The following is a 9,846-nucleotide window of genomic DNA, read 5'->3' on the forward strand; positions in this document are numbered from 1 at the left end:
AAGATGAAAAACTAAATACTTGATCTTGTTATAAAATTCTTATATGATTCTGTTTATGTTAATATTATAAAGAATGCACCTTCGACACCGGGACAACAAAAAGGAAACAATTAAATAAATAGTAAGTAACAAAAATGTAATTATATAATATACAAGTTTTAGCATTTTCTTTGGGAGTTTTACCCAGGACAGGAAAAGAAATTGCACACAAATCATAATGCACGATAAAGAAATATTAGTGCACATTTTAATTTCAATTGGAAGTATCAAATGGAAGAGTAACCCTTTGTTCATTATTATGACTGAATTTATTAAGTAATTATCATTTAGAAAAGACCATCTCAAACAAATATACACCCCAAAAAAAGAAGAAAAAAAAACAAATAAAAAAAAACACCCATTCACCTCTACATGCACACACAACTCGTTCTCAAAGAATCACGGCACCACTTAGTATAAAATGGGAAAAAATTGATTTGATTTTGAAATTGTTTGTATGTATCCCCATTCGCCATTTTACACAGGACTGCTCACCCACACATCCACACACATTGTATATACACATAAATTCTAAATTCAATAAGGTAAATATACAATGATTAATACAAAATTATAATGTAGCAAAAACATAATTAGCAAAAAAAACAAAAAACAAAGAAAATGAAACAAAGTCAAGCTGAACATGGTTAATTTTATTAGCGTCCATCGCTTCCAACATCCCCGTTAATGACAGACAAGGCACCATCATCGTTTGTTGCTATGCGTTCTCTAGTGTCACCTGTGGCTTCATCTGGCTGTTCGGACCATTCAGTTGGGGTTCAATTCCAAGCTCATTTAACATTTCACTGAAATCATCATTATTTCGAATTATGCGTTTGTCATCTTTGGTGTCTATAATGTATATTTTGCCGTCGACCACCAATGTTGATTTAAGCTTCTTGTTTCGTACAAGAAATCTTGCATAGTATGCCAGTTTACTTCTCAGCCTTGTTAATTCTTGATTGATGGAAATATTAGCAAGTTACGGTTTATTTTTGTTGTATTTGCTCATGCGAAGTAAAGATTCCTTAACCCCGTGACTGGCTAAACGTATGATGATTGGGCGCGGATGATCATATTGTTGCTTTCCAGTGCGGTGACTTATTACTATGTCACTCAGCGACATTTGGATATTCATTTGGCTTGCGATTTTTAGTATTTTATAGTCAGTGTTTACTCCATAAGACAAAGGGACTCCTGTTACACGGACCATTTGTTTCCTGCTATGCTGCTCTATGTCATCGCATTTGTTTTTCAGAAATTTTATTTCTGCCTTTTAATTGTTACTGACTTCAGAACTTTCCATTTTTTGTTCAAGGTCGGCATATTTGATTTTAAACTCTTTTAACTCGCGTAGAACAGGTTTTTGTTTTTCATCAATAAGATTATGTAAGTCACCAATAAGAAATTGTGGGATTACTCATGCTTGTATCAAATAAATTTTCATCAGAAGAAGAGTGTGATAATGTATGGAATATAGCCGCAGATTCTGTATGAAACGTTTTTTGTTTTTTATCTGTTTGTAAATTTTGTTTTTTTTTTTGGGGGGGGGGGGGATGGTTGAGAAGATGGGCGACGTCTTCGTTTTTTAAATTCACTGTTTGTGGTATTAGATTTCTGCATCAAAGGTTAAGAGTCCGTTGAACATAATTAAATACATAGATGATTGAGTAATTTGCAGGCATTAATAACAGTTCTTTCAGAACAATGGTCACGTTGGCATTCGGTCCACTCGACTGAGTGTCAGGTGTGCATTATGTTTTAACACATTATAACATGTCGTATGAAAGTCTCAAATTTTATTTTTTTGTTTGTGCATCACTTATTACTTCTTTCCTGTCATTGGATAATTCAAAACAAAACGCTTATTCACATAATTTTACTGGAGACTCGACCTGATATATAAACACGTCTTTTCCCATCCCGGGCAGGCGCAATTTAGTTTTTAATTTGAGCATGCAAATTGAAGATTATGCGAAATTCGTTACATGTATAACATTAGATGACCACAAAAGATAAATTTGAGAGTCCGAGATACAATATGACACTTTTCAGCCAAATTTCACGTGTTTTTAATTGGTAATAGTAGCAACCAATGCATTTAGAATCACTGTGTCGGTTAGTCCATTTCTCACGGGCATGTTTACATTTTGCATTTGGGAAATTACCATGCAAATCTATTCTAACGTCAGAATTGTAGTAGGTAAAAACTTAATTCAAACTTTTGTAAACGTTAGCCAGATTTTGAGTGCATAAAATTCAAAAAGCGCTCGTATATGTATCGCCTAGTAAATCATTCACCCAGCACGTACAATTCAAAGTTTGTTCAGCTTTCAGGTAATATTATGAGCTTAGATGGTCTGAAAACGTGACCTTCGTCATAAAAATGCAATATTGTTTATATGAAAATAACAGCAAATCTGGTTTCACAGATCAAACCAAGACGCAACTACAATAGTACACAACCCTACCATCTCTTTAAAGACATGTGTTGGATAATACTGTGGATTGTTTATTATTTGATGGGTTCGTATGCTTGTGGATTTCGTTGGTACATTGTTCATACATCTTCGCTAGCCAAGAGTTACTTTCCGGTCAGTGAAGCAGATTTCGTCACGTTAAGAACATCATAAGTACAATTTTTTTCAAAATCCAAGACTTTTTTTTAATGAATGAGTTCGTAGTGCTGCATATCAGCATAATAATGGCACCTTACCTCTCGATCTACATGTTAATCGTGATTTTGCTGGTAAAAGTATGGCCGCCTGATATCGGATCTATTGTTTATACTTTATACTTGTTTGGCTTTCACTATTTTGATCTCAGCGTCACTCACTGACAAGTCTTATGTAGACGAAACGCGCGTCTGGCGTATGTACATTAAACCAGGTTCAACCCACCATTTTTTCTTAAAATGAACTGTACCGAGTCAGGAATATGGCATTTGTTATCAAATTGTTCGTTTCTATGTATGTTGGCGTTTGTTTTTGTTGCACTTTGGTATTCCTGTTGTTCCTTTGTTTTCCTCTTATAGTTGATGTGTTTCCCTCGGTTTTGGTTTGTAACCGGGATTTGTTTTTCTCAATCGATTTATGACTTTTGACACCGGTATACTCCTGTTGCCTTTATGTATCAAATTATAAGCCTTGTACCTTTGAAAACTAATCATACCTTCCGTAAGTCCATTTAGGTGATTTGGTCCAAGAATCATTAGGCCGCTGTCATTCATTTGCACCTAGTGTGAATAGAAATATTGCCGTAGGGAATTTTCGACGTTTTAAAATCATCTTGATACCGGTGGGGTATCTTACGGACGTCCTACAAAATATATTCGCACTTAGGGTCTAATTTTCCTACCTCCAATTACTTCCCAACTTTCAGAGTGTGTTAATAAATCCCTACGGTAATACTTATGTCCACACTATAAAAGCAAACGAAATTCGGGACCTACCGTTTGCCTGGCCTAAACACCGTATTAGATTCCACATGGGTTTCCTACACGATAGGTCCAAAGTTTGGGCCTGACATTTCTACTTCAACTTTCAGAGTTAGTGAAAAAGTGCTTACGCCAATACTTATGTCCCGTCAGTAAATGTATACACGGATTTTCCTTGCGAATCCTTCAGGAACGCCAACTCGTAGTCAATCGCAAGCATCTGTTAATAGTGAATGCTTGGTGCCAAACGCCACTGTCAGCACTATTGTCTATTTTGTGGCGGTCAGTGTTATTGGTGGAGGAAGCCGGAGTGCCCCAAAAGAACCACCGACCTTCGACAGCAAAATTGACAATCCTGGTCGATTGAGAATACAATATAATAGAATATCCTTTATTTCCATAAGAGATGCCCTCAAGAGTCAAAGTGTATATACGTATATGACAATAAAGTTACAATTACAAATCCAATAAAGATGATAAGATTACTTAAGTTAAATATTGTAAATATTGCTACATGTGTAACAGTATCAAAGTGTTACATAATAAATGTTTACTTAAAGCAGGTGTTCTGGTAAGAAATAGCCAAGCTTTTTCAATTAAAGTTTATTTGAAAGAACATTTGTAACGAAAATATTCACGACGGCCTTACGGATTGGTACGAGTACTTTACGAAAAGATACGTATACTTTACATATTCTTACGTATTGTTTACGATTTTGGAAAGATATAAATAATATATTTATATAACTAACTCGTAAATTTTCGTAACAAAACGTAAATAAAGGCAACAGTAGTATAACGCTATTCAAAAGTCATAAATCGATTGAGAAAAAACAAATCCGGGTTACAAACTTAAACCTAGGGAAACACATCAACTATAAGAGGAAAACAACGGAACAACAGAAACACTATGGTGCATCAAAAACAAACACCAATGCAACATAAATAGAAACGAACTATTTGATAACAAATGCCATATTCCTGACTTGGTACAGGACATTTTAAGAAAAAAAGGTGGGTTGAACCTGGTTTTATGGCTAGCCAAACCTCCCGCTTAATGGCAATGTCAAAAATACCGCTAAAATGACAACATTACATGACAGGAATACAGTACAAATAAATGCTAGAACACTCAGGACAGAGAAATACATAAATAAATAATATAATAGTACATTTAGAAATGTTAACCACAGAATAACAACGAACACCTTAAATTAATTTACGACAGTACACAAAAACAGCATAATAGAATTACGAACTGTGCGTCACATGAATGTCAGTATCAACGCCACAAATAGTGACGTTACATGTAAATTTTTAAAAATTGAATATAAATCGGGATTAATTTTGTAATGGTGTTATTTGATGTATTTTATAACAATTACAAGAATATTAATAAATGAACTAGATGATTAATTATCTTTACTTTCACATACGAGTAGAAAATAAACTGAAGACATATAATAAACAAAAATACGAATATGTAACATAGCAACAAACGGCAACCACGGAATTACAGGCTCCTGACTTGGGACAGGCACATACAGAATGTGGCGGGGTTATATGTCTGTTTTCTATTATCAACCCGTAAACTTGTCAACTGGATGCACATTGTATACTAAAAATTCATCTTTTTTTTTCTAAATAATATCTTTTTTTTTTAATCACATGGAATACAAAACCCTAAGCAGTCAATGGCAGCTGACAGAGGGTCCCTGCTTTTAAACATTTCTTTTAATATCTTTTTTTTTCACATTAAATCTAACCTGGTTGAGAAGTATTCTTCAATGCCAGGTTTTCTGCTTTTATTTTAAGAAGTTCTTGCTGCATTGTATAGACTGTGGATTGTAGACTTGTCATTTGTTTTTCCAGTTCCATTCTTAGACTTGATTCTTGGTCCAGAATCTGATGTATATATGCTGCTTCGGTATCCGGGAGCTTTGGTGTGGTTGGAATTCCTTGTTCCAATAAGGCATTGGAACATATAACATATACCGCAAATTGTATCAATGTCAAGACAGTCGCCATGTTGAATATTTGTTAATGTTCAAAATTCTGTATAAGGTCTTGATAAGAAAGTATAGAGTGTAAGAGTTCAAAGGACACGACTTAATTCTTATTAAACATGAAAATACCTTCTTTTCGCTAATAACATTGTACAAATGGATACTTTGTCGTTTCAATTATTCCCAGCGTGGTTATTTTGTAATCTTACAAACATGTATAAAATCATATTCAGGAAATTATATTTTATTTCTATATAAGGAATAAAACACATTTGAGATACAAGTATGTTCTATCAGTTCCGACCATTTCTACTATGTACATGAATGTGCTTAAAAACCTATCAAACGTTATATAAAATTCATTAAGAATTTTTTTCCCTGTTGAATGATTTAATAAGTTGCTTGGACCATATCTTATCGCTGACTCATTATTAAACCAACCTTCTTTCTTTACATAAGAGGGTACAACTAAATATGCGGACCTTGTTCGTCAATATTTTGTAGAGAAGGTCCGTTAAATTTAAAAACAATGTCTTGGAGGTCAGTATATCTAACATATATATCACATGTTTTTCTAATTTCCGTATCTTTTGGTAGGGTTTTGAGTGTCATGCATTAAGGTTTCAAACATTTCACATATCTTCCACATCCTTGTAGTGGTTGTTTGAAAATAAACATTTTGTCGTCATCTTCAATATCTTTCATATACCCAAAATACCGTTATATGGCTCCAATGGCTCTCCATACTTTCAGAGGTAAACTTTATGACATTAATTTTGAAGTGTACTGTACGCATGTTACATAAACATTATGGTATTTATTGTCATGTTTCTCAGGTTTAATGTTCTTTTTGAGCTCAAATACGAACTTCAAAAATTGAAATCGGATAAGACTGGGTTTGTTGGAGGGGTGGGCTTCTCTTCCATGTCTGACACACGAAGTTCAGAGGCCTAAAACTTCCAAAAATAGTGTAAAGCCGCGGGCCGTACTTATAATCGAAATACGCCTAGGAAACGACTACTTCCGGTTGCAGGTCAATTTGAAGTCAAAAATCGGAAAAAATAGGGAAATTCCGTATTTTTTGTGCAAATGACCTTCTTTAGACTGCTGTACCCAGATCAGTTTCACTCCGACCTAAACACTTTTGGGGTTAATGTGTTCACTCTACATGCAGACAACAGTTGAATACATCTATCAGCATCTACGGTCTTCCAGGTCAAGAAATAGGACGAAAAATCGTCAAAATTGACGCTTTTTGCGCCTGATGATCACGAAACTTGCTCTGACATTTATAGTAGTATATGTCCGTGAATTTGCAGATCCAAGTGCATGTATAAAATGGTATACAAGGTTTGGCAGTGTTCAGTTTGGCACTTGCTATAATGAATTGTCAGGAGAGAGACAGGAGGGCATATATTCTAGCCATAGCTCTACAACATGTAGGCCAAATTCACCTTAACATGCACCAATACTTACAAGAAGGCGTCGAAGACGTTAGCGAAGACTTCCTTATGGCAGCAGCCGTAGATATCACAGAGAAAGCAGTTCGGATTGTATAACCAACTATTAGTTGAACTTTGACAAGAAGATCAGAGCAGTTTCAGAAATTTTATGAGAATGCCCGTAGAAATGTACCATGAAATTCTTCGGAGGAACCAGCATTGGTTATCCAAACAATATACTTGGTTCCGGTAGATTTTTTTGTTATGGCTTAAAAACTTTCCGGTTTTTTGTTATTTCGAATAAAGTAAAATAATCAGTACGCAATAGTAGCGTCCGCCTGTCTGATAATCGAGTCACGTCCCTAATTTATCAATAAGCTATTGAAAGCTGTAAGTGACCAAGTACACAATATTAAATCTAGAAAAGTAAAAACAAATGGCATTACACATTGTATGTAAACAGTTGTCAGGGAAGTAGGCAGTGCAATTATTGATGAATATACAGATGAGGTCATGACTCATCCAAATGATCCAGAGGAATGGAAAACAATTGCTGATCAATTTATGCGCTTATGGCATTTTCCACATTGCTGGGGAGCGTTGAATGGAAAGCATATTGCCATAAAGAAACCGACTCGTTCAGGTTCATTATACCACAACTATAAGGGATTCTTCTCCAAAGTCATGCTAGCTCTGGTTGATGGTGATTACAAGTTTATACGGGCAGATGCTTGAGGCAAGATATTTATATAATTTTATGTAAAAGTCCCTTAAAACGTTAGAAAATACTTACAAATTTTATTGCTTGTGATACTGTTTCAGAATCTAATATAACAACTTCGTAAATAAGCAAAGCGTCCAACCCATAAAACAAAGGGTTCAAAGATCAGCACAAACGAAGCAACAGATCTTCGTGTATATATATATATATATATATATATATATAAGTCTAAATTGAAAACAACGTTCAAACCTATGATTGCGTTGGATAAAAACCGCAATTTTTATACATGTGCATGCAAAACAAATTTCTTGGTAGAGGGGTCTAAATACAGCACAAACAACATTTTCCAAAAGACCAAAATGAGTGAAAAAGTATATTTTAACAAAACGCATTTGACTAGCAGGTCGAACAACTGATGTTCTTAAACCCTGCTGACTGCCATTGGCGATTGCCAAATAAACGGATCACAAGATGTAACAAAATAGATCTTATTATTAAATTATTACCAAACAGAAAACAATAAACTTGCGGAAAAGATGGTATACCGCAAACATGAGGTGCAAAAATTTGTACACCATATCCGGATTTCGACAATTAATGTCTCTTCAGTGATGTTAGGAATCGAAACGGTATTTGGAAGGCCATATAATTTACCTCAATTTAGGATAGACACTTGAATTCTGAAAGAGTCAAAATAGGATGAACGGATCATATAAACCCGAAGGCAAATATAATACAAGCCCAAACGAAAAATATAAACAAGTCTAAATTGAAAACAACGTTCAAACCTATGATTGCGTTGGATAAAAACCGCAATTTTATACGTGTGCATGCAAAACAAATTTCTTGTTAGAGGGGTCTAAATACAGCACAAACAACATTTTCCAAAAGACCAAAATGAGTGAAAAAGTATATTTTAACAAAACGCATTTGACTAGCAGGTCGAACAACTGATGTTCTTAAACCCTGCTGACTGCCATTGGCGATTGCCAAATAAACGGATCACAAGATGTAACAAAATAGATCTTATTATTAAATTATTACCAAACAGAAAACAATAAACTTGCGGAAAAGATGGTATACCGCAAACATGAGGTGCAAAAATTTGTACACCATATCCGGATTTCGACAATTAATGTCTCTTCAGTGATGTTAGGAATCGAAACGGTATTTGGAAGGCCATATAATTTACCTCAATTTAGGATAGACTCTTGAATTCTGAAAGAGTCAAAATAGGATGAACGGATCATATAAACCCGAAGGCAAATATAATACAAGCCCAAACGAAAAAATATAAACAAGTCTAAATTGAAAACAACGTTCAAACCTATGATTGCGTTGGATAAAAACCGCAATTTTTATACGTGTGCATGCAAAACAAATTTCTTGGTAGAGGGGTCTAAATACAGCACAAACAACATTTTCCAAAAGACCAAAATGAGTGAAAAAGTATATTTTAACAAAACGCATTTGACTAGCAGGTCGAACAACTGATGTTCTTAAACCCTGCTGACTGCCATTGGCGATTGCCAAATAAACGGATCACAAGATTTAACAAAATAGATCTTATTATTAAATTATTACCAAACAGAAAACAATAAACTTGCGGAAAAGATGGTATACCGCAAACATGAGGTGCAAAAATGTGTACACCATATCCGGATTTCGACAATTAATGTCTCTTCAGTGATGTTAGGAATCGAAACGGTATTTGGAAGGCCATATAATTTACCTCAATTTAGGATAGACTCTTGAATTCTGAAAGAGTCAAAATAGGATGAACGGATCATATAAACCCGAAGGCAAATATAATACAAGCCCAAATGAAAAAATATAAACAAGTCTAAATTGAAAACAACTTTCAAACCTATGATTGCGTTGATAAAAACCGCAATTTTTATACGTGTGCATGCAAAACAAATTTCTTGGTAGAGGGGTCTAAATATATATATATATATATATATATATATCATGTACTGTGTTTCAACTCTAGATTCTACTGACGAGGAAAGGTAACACTAGGCCACCGAAAGCTGAGTTTTTAGTTTTAGCTAGGTGGCCTAGTGGTCTAAAGCGCTGGACACAGTGTAGGCGGTGTTGTCTCGATATCCTAATAGCATGAGTTCGAATCCCAGCGAGGAAGAATATATACATAATTACTCTAAATATCAGCACAACAATGTTAAATCTGCAAATTTG

This window comes from Mytilus californianus, unplaced genomic scaffold (genome assembly GCF_021869535.1).
Source record: "Mytilus californianus isolate M0D057914Y unplaced genomic scaffold, xbMytCali1.0.p SCAF_11, whole genome shotgun sequence".
NCBI lineage: Eukaryota > Metazoa > Mollusca > Bivalvia > Mytilida > Mytilidae > Mytilus > Mytilus californianus.